Consider the following 11,471-nt stretch of genomic DNA (forward strand, 5'->3'; position numbering starts at 1 on the left):
TTGTTTGATTGCATCGTGGAGAATGAGAGAACTCAGTTTCTTTTTATAGGTGAGAATACACTTTTACAATTTGCCACAACTATGTTCAGATAAAAATCGTTGGAGACCGAATAACTATTTCTTTCTATACGTTCAAAAGAGAATCAAACACTCCTTCAATTGCTTCCAGACCATTGATAACATTATGCAGATTCTGTTGTCCATCAGAGTCTTGAAGAAAAATGTTATGTTCTCTTGAGAAGGTTATGCTTCTGGAAATCATTCTCATCTCTCATTATTCTTGTTTTACTTCATTCGATGACTTTCTCCACAATCTCCAGTGATATTCATAATGATGTCAACATACTTGGACAGAATATCTTTCATGGAAGATTTATTTATATAGTAGCAGCCATTTTAGGAAAGCCTTTGAAGAACTAGCTATTCCAATCACTCTGTTTTGGATGATCGAATGAGGGTTTGCTCCAAAGCATGATCGGTTGTCACATTTATTAAATTTTCAAGGTTTCATTTGACAGAGTGTCAATGTATTGACTGTATAGAGTTAATGTTTCCTTATTGGAAATTATTTTGTACTTCTTTGGGCATTTTTTTCATATTTTCTAGATATAACACGGACTCCATAACATAGTTTGTGTAATTGAATTAAAAAAGTATGGGATCTTTTCTCGTACAGTTTCTATGTGCAATACCAGAGTCCTTCCTCATGAGCATGAATATAATTCAAGATAATTTAAACTATGTTACAATAATCAGTAATAAATTTCAAGTAGTCATTGATTTCGCATTGTGATTCTAAAAAAACTCTACAAATAGCTCCTGACTCCTTTCAAATATACTTTGACAATCGCTCATATTTGAACCGTTCATGAGTCCTTGTAGTTGTTTCATTGAATTGATTGCTTGCTCTCACACCTTAATATTATAACGATCTCCCCTCAATAGATTTCCAACAATATTCTCTCCAAATATTTCAAATTCAACAAATATCTCGCATTCCACTTTCATTCAAGTACCACCCCAAGACAATCAGTCATACTCAGCCAGTTGAAAAGTATCTATTCGTAGATATAAGTTACAGAAATCAGTTGATAAAGCTGCGTTTACACTGTAAAGATTCAGATTTTTGCCCCACATGTTGGGTGACATTATGTAAAGGTGCAGATTGCCAACCATTCATATGTGGTGTGGTATTTTTTATATTTGTAAGAGCGGTTGCTAAAATCCCTATTTTGCAAATAAATTCGCAAAAAAATAAGGCCGTCTGGCTCACAAAATTGCTGGGTTCAAACCGCAGCTCTAGCTCAGTGGTAGATGCATGAATTTTCCAAATATAATTAATTACCACAGGGTTCAATGACTGGTGATCATTAATTCTTACCGCTGCTACCATGAAGTTCTTGAAGAATACCAATAAGGAAATCAAAAAGACAGTTGATGACTGATTACCAGTAACCATGTATCCAATCGAGAATAATGAAGACCAACTATGATTTTTTCTAGTTGATTTTTAAAACGCTTGTCATGAATACAGGTATTCACCAATCTATCCTTCTGAAATTCCTTAGAACTTACAATGCCAGTTCTTGAAGCTCTCTGGATCCTTATATGATATAACTGGAACCTTATTAATATAATTATCAATATGGTTTTTCTGGCGGACTAGTATGACTATCATCAAATGATGATAAGTACTGAATGCTCTTAATAAGATCAATATTAATTGATTCACTAATTTTATGTGCTGCGGAATATTTTTCTTTCTTGGTACCAAGACAGTTCAAACTGTACCATAAATCACGAGATAAATTAGGATATAATAAAAACTTCTATGACTTTGTATGCTGACATAAAACATAAAATATATTCCCATAAAATAATATATAAGTTAAATAAGTGAGAAATAAAGTGGTTTTTTGATAAAAAAGAACGAAGTTTCTATCTCGAGAGTTGACATTAGAATGTCTTCACTCGTTTATTTTGAAAAACAAAAACAAACTCTTATCAGGTGATAGTGAAGACGTAAACAGATAAGGAGAGTGTAGCTCGCCTAACTACTCCCCCCCAGTCTTCACTATCCTTGAAATTTACAAAATAAATATAATTGAAATTTATGTGAACAAAAAAAAAATAAAGATTAAACATTGAAGAGTTAATATCTAGTAAGAATCTTCATTGAAGAACTTCTGAGCGCTTCTTGACTCTCCTGATCTCATGTATGTGTACGACCTCGAATCGTGGTGACATATCATTGGCTTTCTTCAATTTCAATCGGCCCCTTGTTAAGAGGGCTCGAACTATGTATGGACCTATGAATCGGCGATCCGATTTCCTTCGCTTGTAATGATTCTTCTTGAACACCGTATCGCCAACTCGGATTTTTCCTTGAGTTTCCTCTGCTTTTGCATTGTGACGTGCGACTCGGTTTTCCTTATCTTCACATATCTTCTTCCTGGTTGGTTCGTGTTTTTCCTGTTGTACCATTAATTCCAGGGGTGTAAGGCCGGTTGAAGAATGAATGCTATTATTATAGGCAAATATAGCTCTGGCCATTGCTTCCTCCCCGACGATGGATTTATCAGCATCCAAAAGATGTAGATGTTCCGTTAACGTGCTGTGTAATCTTTCAATCATTCCATGTGATCTGGAATGGCCTGTTGTCGTGTAATGACTTCCAACTCCGTATTCTTGAAGCATAGCTTTCACTTGGTTATTACAGAATTCTTTTCCTCTATCCATAATTAATTCCTGCGGGCATTGATACAGTCCAAACAGTTTTATCAGATTCACAATTAAACAATTTGCCGTCTTGTTCTCCAGCGGCCAAGCTGTGGCTAATTTAGTAAAACGGTCGATTGAAGTGAGATATTTTTGCTTGTTGTAGTGAAACACATCAACTTCGATTGTATGATGGGGCCTATCTGGAGTAGGCGTCAACTGTAATTGTGTCTTATATGGCGATCTGTCGTACTTGACTCGTTCACATATTGTACATTCACTTATCACTTCTGTTACTGTTTTAATCATATTCAGCCAATAATATTGACGACTAAGGTGTTGAACGGTTTCTTTGACCCCGCGATGATTGGTTCTACCCGTATGATACTGTTTGGTGATATCACTTTGCCTTGCTTTATCTTCCACAGTCTCTACGGTACCTTTTTAGAACATATGGATAATTTGATCTCTTTATTCCATTCTTCATTCATGTAATGATCCTTAATTTTTGTCAAAAATAATTGTTTCTCGGAATAAACATGGTAGATCTTTCCTCTGTTCGTTATCTGTCTAATAATATTCATGAAATCACGATCTGTAGTTTCGGATGGGATGATTACTGTCGTCGTTCTAATTGGGCCATACCTATGATGTTTGGTTTCAATTACTCCATCTGGTTTTTCAAGTAGAATTATTTGGTTTCTTTTATTATTGATTATATCATCCAATATCCCCATTTCATTTGGCTCTTGTCGTGCATTTCCATCAAGTAATTCGACATCATTAACTGGGTTATCTCTCAAATATTCGTCGATAATGTTTCCTTCTTCGGAGTCAACTGATAAGGGGTTGATATTCCTAGATAGACAGTCTGCAACCACGTTATCAGTTCCCTTGATATGTTTTATTTTAAAATGGTATACTGCCAATTTTTCCTTCCACTTCGTGATTCTAGCGGAGGTTTCTTTCAGTTTGTCTACCCAAAGTAGCGGCATATGATCTGTTTGTAGTTCAAATTCATTTCCATATAAGTAAGGACGGAAGTTTTCTACACACCATACGATTCCCAATAATTCTCTCTCTATGGTGCTGTATCGTCGTTCGGCTGGAGTTAATTTTCTACTTGCAAATGCAACAGGTCGGTCTCCTTGTGCTAAAACACCTCCAATAGCTTCCGAGCTGGCGTCAGTTGTCAAAAGAAACGGTTTATGCAAATCTGGAAAATTTAGTATTGGAACTGTACAGATCGCTTCTTTACACTTTGCTACAGCTTCAACTACGTCACTTGAAATATTAAATGTTATTCCTTTTCTAAGTAGCTTAGTGAGAGGTTCGGTCATGTGAGCAAAATTATTTATAAACTTCCTGTAATAGCCTAGCATTCCTAAAAATGTTCTCACTTCTTTCACATTTTTTGGTACAGGTATTTCTCTGATTGCACTCACTTGCCTGTCATCTGGTCTCACACCACTGCTCGATATAATATGTCCCATGAATCTCACTTCTGGCTGACAAAATGTAGATTTTTCTCGCGAAACTTTTAGTCCGAATTCTCTAACCCTTTCAAATAATAATTTCAGATGTTTTCCGTGTTCACTGATATTCTTACTAAAAACAATAATATCGTCCATATAAACTTGCATCGCGTCTTCATCTAATCCTTCTAGAAATTCATCCATGAGCCGCTGGAAAGTTGCAGGGGCATTCTTCAATCCGAACGGCATACGTGTGAATTCGTAGTGTCCTCTTTCGTAGCTGAATGCAGTTTTCTCCATATCTCGTGGATTCATCTTTATCTGGTGATAATCAGCTTTCAAATCAAATGTGCTGAACACTGTAGCTCCAGTCATTCTGTCTAACATATCCTCTAATCTGGGTAGCGGATATCTCTCTAATGTTGTCCTTTTGTTTAGTTCGCGGTAGTCCACTACAACTCTGAATTTCGGCTCTTTTCCAGGTTCACTTTTTTGGGAACTACCCACAATGGACTGCAGAACGGTGACACCGAATTTTGTATTATTCCTTGACTCTTCATTTCATCAATATGTTCTCTTATAATTTTCTTCATTGCGTGAGGATACCTCCGTGGTTTAACATACTCAGGTACTAGAGAATTTAACTCTATGGAATGTTGTACTCTTCCCGTTGTGGTCAAAGGTTGGCCCTCTTTATAGAATGTGTCTTTGAACTCTTGCATTACACGTCTCGCAATATCTTCACCTTCTTCCCGTATCACACATCCTATTAGAAAATGATCTTTTTCGGCCAATAACTGCTCTGTTTTGTAATTTTTCTTTCCCAATTTAATTTCCCAACGTCCATTGTTATATGAGGGTGAACTCTGTAGATCTCTCATCAGATCACAGCCAATTATTACATCATATTTACCGTTCTCAAAATTAGCAACATGTACTAGGATAGATTTCTTAATTCCTGTCAGTTTGAATAAATTCAACACAATCTCACCACTTAGAGCCTGGTCTCTTGTCAAAGTTTTCATCTTACATGCACAGTTTCTTATCACTAGATCACTATCAATTCTATATGCTGCTTTTATGGACACTAACGTGCTATCCGATCCCGTGTCTATCAAACACTGCACGCCCCAGTCTCTAACAAAAAATATAGGCAGTTCTCCTTTCCCGCATTTATAATGTTTTTCTCACTGCCTATATGCGGAGAACACGATTTTCAATCCTGTTTTTCGTCACTCTTCGATCTCACATGAGCTCTCTTGGTTTTTCCTATCTCCGGCCACTCTTTCTTGAATTGTTTATCTCGCCGATCCAAGTTGCTGTTTCCTGTATCTGACGAGTAAGATGTCCACTCTCCATCTGACTCAGATTCAGAGTTCTTACTTCTCTTATGTCTTCTTATCGCATTTATTTCCATTGGTTCTCCAAATTTGGCTGATTTCCTGCGATATATGTATGGGCATTCACGAGCAAAGTGTCCTTCTTCTTTGCATTCCCAGCATTCACGATTTGCTTTGCCAGGTTTCCTGTCTCGATCCCTCGGTGTTCTCCTCTCTTGAACAGCTGCTTTTTCATTTCTTCTCCATTGAGAATTTTGTTGTGGCTGCCTACGTGGTTGATTGAATTAAGGGCTCCTCATAGGTGATCTGCGACGCTTCTTCTCCACAGTTTTCCATTCAGAGTATCTTGGGCGATTATCTTCCCTTTCAGCCTCCTCATTTTTGACTAGGTTGACAGCTTCCTCAAGGCACTTCGGTTTGGCAATCTTCACTGCAGTTCTTACTCGTTCTGGTAGCGCTTGAAGCAATATTTCAGAAGCTAATTCATCATAAATCTTATTCCGCCACTTACTTTCATCCTGGTCCACACTTGAAACCAATACTCGCGTTTTCAATGATTTCACTTCATAAGCGAAACGTTTTGCAAATTCGGAAATCGATTCACCATTTTCGCGACATATTTCCAATACTCTTAGTGCACTTGTAGTTACTGATTTCCGAGCGCCTGCGAAATGTTCTTTGAGAGCTTGACGCACGTCCACCCAAGTTGAACTGAAAGATGCTCCTATATCTATCAATACAGAAACATTAATTCTTGATAGGAAATATGCGTGAATATTAGCATTGGTTATTTCGTCCATACTATTCGCGACGATCTGAGCATAGACCACATTCATCCGTTCTAGAAACAATTCTAGTTCTTTTATTTCTCCATTGAACAGTTTAACCGAGTCTATCATACTCATAAGATATTGAGCATGTGCTGTTTTCACTTGTTCCATTTTCATTGAAAGCTCAACGTCGGAGGTTTTTGATGTAGAAGCAATATTTGCGTTAACACCTCCTTGTGTATTCATTTTTTTGACTATCACAATTGTGAATCACTAATTTTATGGTATAATTCACTGTCGCGTAATCCACTGTGTAAGAAAAAAAAAACGTACACAACTTTCCCGGGTTTCGGCACCAGTTGAATAAGTGAGAAATAAAGTGGTTTTTTGATAAAAAAGAACGAAGTTTCTATCTCGAGAGTTGACATTAGAATGTCTTCACTCGTTTATTTTGAAAAACAAAAACAAACTCTTATCAGGTGATAGTGAAGACGTAAACAGATAAGGAGAGTGTAGCTCGCCTAACTTATATAAAATATTCTTATATCTATAATTTTCTTTAAATAAATTCTTTTCTATAATTTGAATGATTATCACAAGGCTTAATAGCATTCACCGTTGTGAGCTTTGAAAATTATAAATTTGTATTTAATACTGATAAGTGGACTTCAAGTCAATTCAGAATTCTACAACTTAAAACCTGTTTGGTCTGTAGATTTAACATGATATACTTCAATCAATGAGCAAATAATAATTAACCATACAATGATCTCAGGATTTTTATGAGTTCGTGCCGTGCCTGGAAGTAAGCTTCCTACATGAATCAAATAAATTCATAAAACGTTCTTATAGACTATATGATAGCACTCAACACGTTGCAAATTTTTTAAACTTGAATTAATTTATATAGCGCTTTGATCAATTCCCCAATTCACTATTAAAAGGCCTTTAAAAATGAGCTCGTTTGAATTAATTATTTCCAATAATTAATTATGCAGGTCCTTGTCATCTCTGCTGGGCTCGCGCGTTGGCCAGATTTCTTATAAATTTCTCTCAGTATTAAAAATATATTTGTGGGAACAGATTACAATTAAGAACTCTTAAACAACACTGAGTTCACAGATAAACAAACATTAATTACAAATATTTCACATTTGAAAAAGGGATTGGCTTGATGATTTTAAAATTTAATAGGAAGAAAGAACCCTAATTCAAATTCAAATTAAAATTTATTTTGTCAATCAAAACAATTACAATTTCAAAGAAAATAGTATACATTACAGAAAATATAATCAGAAAAATCCTTAATAAACGAAAAATGAAATAGAATTAATCATATAACATGAGCTAAGTTTATCAAGAATGTATAAATGGGAAAAAATATATATATATATATATATATAAATGTATACAATAATACTTATAATTTAAAAAATGATTTTTGACAAATTTTACTGAGCGCAAAAAAATATAAAATTTTCGTCCGCGCTCAGGAGTTAAGATAAGATAAGCCCTTATGCAGTGTTATAAAGAGTGCCCACACAGTGTTAAAATCCCAATGACCAAAAAAAAAAAAAATGAAATTATTATCAAGAAGAAAAATAAAGAATAATAGAAACTGAGAATTTCTATTTTTAAAGGAAAAGAAAAAAGAAAAACAGCAATGAATGATACATTAAAGTAGTTACTCATCATTATCCAGACAACAATCAATCAACCACTCGATACCAACCCTCAATCTCATCAATGCAATGAGTAAGCAAAAACCTCCTAAGATTGATTCTGAAACGATGCCTCAGGAATGCTGAATCAATGATGTCTCGAGGCAACCTGCTGTAAAATCTGCCCTGCAAGAAAAGGAAAGATTTTTGGAAAAATGTCAAAAACGGCCTTGGAGTGCATAGCCTCTCCATTACTCTTGTACTGTAATGCCTTTCTGCTTGGATGAACGTGCCATCTTCAGTACCACTCAAGAACTGAATGATTACTTTGAAGACATACAAGTATCTTAGAGGCATGACATCCAATGATTGACAAGCATTCAAGAAGTCCCCACGTCAACATCCTCCATCAATGAGGCAGATCATAGACTTCTGAAGAGTGATGAGTGATTTCAGGTGGGTCATATATGTGCTGCCCCAGCACACCAGTCCATAAGAGAGACGAGATTGAGACAATGCAAAATAGATATTCCTTAAAACGAACCTTAGTAGTTATAAACTGAGACTTTGGACCGGTTTTTTTGCTCGAAATCCCCTCCCCCCTCGTCCATCCCACCTCCCCTTCCCCTCCCCCACAGGGTGGGGGGGTGTTCTAAAAATAGATTTCCCCTTCCCCTTGCCCAGTGGCGATGAGGGGGATGAAAAGAGAGAAAGATATATATCTCTCTCTCACTCTTTCTAAAAGTAGATTTCCCCTTCCCCTTGCCCAGTGGAGATGAGGGGGATGAAAAGAGAGAAAGATATATCTCTCTCTCACTCTTTCTAAAAATAGATTTCCCCTTCCCCTTGCCCAGTGGAGATGAGGGGGATGAAGAGAGAGAAAGAGATATCTCTCTCTCAAATAGATTTTCCCTTCCCCTTGCCCAGTATAGATGAGGGGGATGAAGAAATAGAGGGAAAAAATAATTTCCCTTTTGAGGGGAAAAATTCCCTCTCTCTACATCTATACTGACAGATTAAAGTGAATCCTTCTCTCTACATCTATTGCTATACTGACAGATTAAAGTGAATCCTTCTCTCAACATCTATTGCTATACTGACAGATTGAAGTGAATTGAGAAATTCCCTATCACTCTACATCTAATGCTATACTGACAGATTGAAGTGAATTGAGAAATTCCCTATCACTCTACATCTAATGCTATACTGACAGATTGAAGTGAATTGAGAAATTCCCTATCACTCTACATCTAATGCTATACTGACAGATTAAAGTGAATTGAGAAATTCCCTATCACTCTACATCTAATGCTATACTGTCATATTAAAGTGAATCCATATCTCTACAGAGAGGTCAATGACTCTCTCTACATCTATTGCTTAATAATCTATTGCTATACTGTCAGATTAAAGTGAATCTTTATCTCTACAATAATCTAAGTTCTATAATATCCATATTATGCTTGGTTTCTAATTGACAGTCAAGAGTTCAATCAAACTGTTTATGAATGTATAAAAAAAAATTGAGCTCTTTTGCTGTACAAACATCCCAGTCGTTATTGTTAAAGTGTTTTCTACGACAATATGTAAGTATAATTGGAATGAGCTAGCATATCTAAAAATACTTACATATTCTCAGACATATTTCACTCGGGGGAAATAATACTCAACGCCTATAGTTACCATGAAACTGTCTCAAGAATATACGATTCCCGCTCACATTCAATTCCCATGAACGAGAATTAAAACTTCTGATGTTATCCTCATTCAAAACCACTGAATATTCTTTCGGCAACTTAATAGTGTGTTTAAAGTCACCTTCACTATCAATATCGATAATTTTAAGGTGAATTTCGCCATTATCAGTAAATGTTACCTTTGTTACTACAAACCAATCATAAGGATAAAATTCAAAACCCCAATCGGATAGTGGATTTGCTTCTACAGAGAACTCATTGAAACTTCTCCAATCGAAATAGTTAGACATCATGTGTGGACTTGTCGGCTCGAGTGTTTAGACTGAAGTGTCGCGTGCACGCTACACTCCCTCTTGTTGAATGTTTCTCCAGACAAATGACACGTGCGCTATGCTGCTCCCTGTGAGGTTGATGTTTCCCCTTCCCAAACTCTATAGATAAGAGCGAGTTCATAATAACTCCTGCATTGAAAAAACCGTTACATTCAATCATAGACACATGAAAAAATGTTTAGACTGATTTATCATCTTGAAGCGACATGTGTTAGCAAGAAAACCGTTAAAGTTCACTACGCTTCAAATTTCTCTCTCATACGCCAAGTGTTATCCTTTCACAAGATTTTATGTTTTCAGAGTCAATATGACCCCTTTATACTGTGCTAAACCCATTTTGGTTGTGATAATTTCGGCTACCTGATTTTCTGAAAGGTTATGTTGCTTAGCTTCTATCCAATCGATATTAAAGCTCACGCGTGCATATCCGGACACAATATCATAAGCTACCCTGTGGATGAATAAATTAAGATAATCTATGAATGCAGCCAAACATTGCAGTCTCATAACAGAGCCCTCTTCCGAATTTTTAATTGCCTCAGCTATTTTATCACAAATGCTTTTCACAGCGACTTCCATCTCGTTTTTCTTAATAAAATCTCCAATATCATTTTTAGTTGCATACTTATCTGCAATTTGATTAATCAGAATAGCAATAGCATCTTTTGTAATGAATTGTTCAATACCATCCATAATATTAGCTTTTATTGCACTCGCCATTTCAGATAATCGTTTTTCAAACTCTTCCTTTGTTAATGAAGAACTAGTCAATTTCTGCAAAGTAGATTCTAAATATTGCTTATCAATTGGTGATGGGTGTGTTCCATTTACTTTATTAAAAATTTCTGTACTAAGCTGTTTTAATTTAGTATTGAGGTAGTTTCTGTCCAGCACCTCCAAATTCTTAATTTTATCTGATATGGCTTTCAATTTCTCATCTAAATAACCTTTATCAACTTTATCATTGTTAATACTGTCCAACTGGGATGAAAAGCTGTCTGTTAAAGTTTTCACTTCTTCTAGAGCAGATTCTAAAGTTAGAGTTCTCTCTGCAATAGCTTTATCAATATTGGTGCTAAAATTTTGTAATGAACTTAGAATATGTTCTCTTTCAATTATGCTCACACCGATATTCTTAGTATTTTCCGAAATAAGTTTGGTTATTTGCGAATCTAAATAAAATTTCACAGCTTCGCTGATTCCTTGTTGATTTATCGATTCGATTATTTTCTGTGTTATCGAGTCAATATCACACGTAAGATTACCACCACCACCACCACCACTAGGTGTATCAATCCGACCGAATCGATGCAGAGTCATCATAACACTAAACAATTAGTTTTGCTTCTTTTAGCTCTTCAATTATAGAGGCAATCTCAACATCATGTCCAGTGTTGCCAGAAGCTTTTGAGGAATAGAGTAAATTTAATCTTTCCACCAATTCGTCAAAATTATCAAAATATTGATAAATTCTATCA

Source organism: Nilaparvata lugens, chromosome 7, assembly GCF_014356525.2.
Source record: "Nilaparvata lugens isolate BPH chromosome 7, ASM1435652v1, whole genome shotgun sequence".
Lineage (NCBI taxonomy): Eukaryota > Metazoa > Arthropoda > Insecta > Hemiptera > Delphacidae > Nilaparvata > Nilaparvata lugens.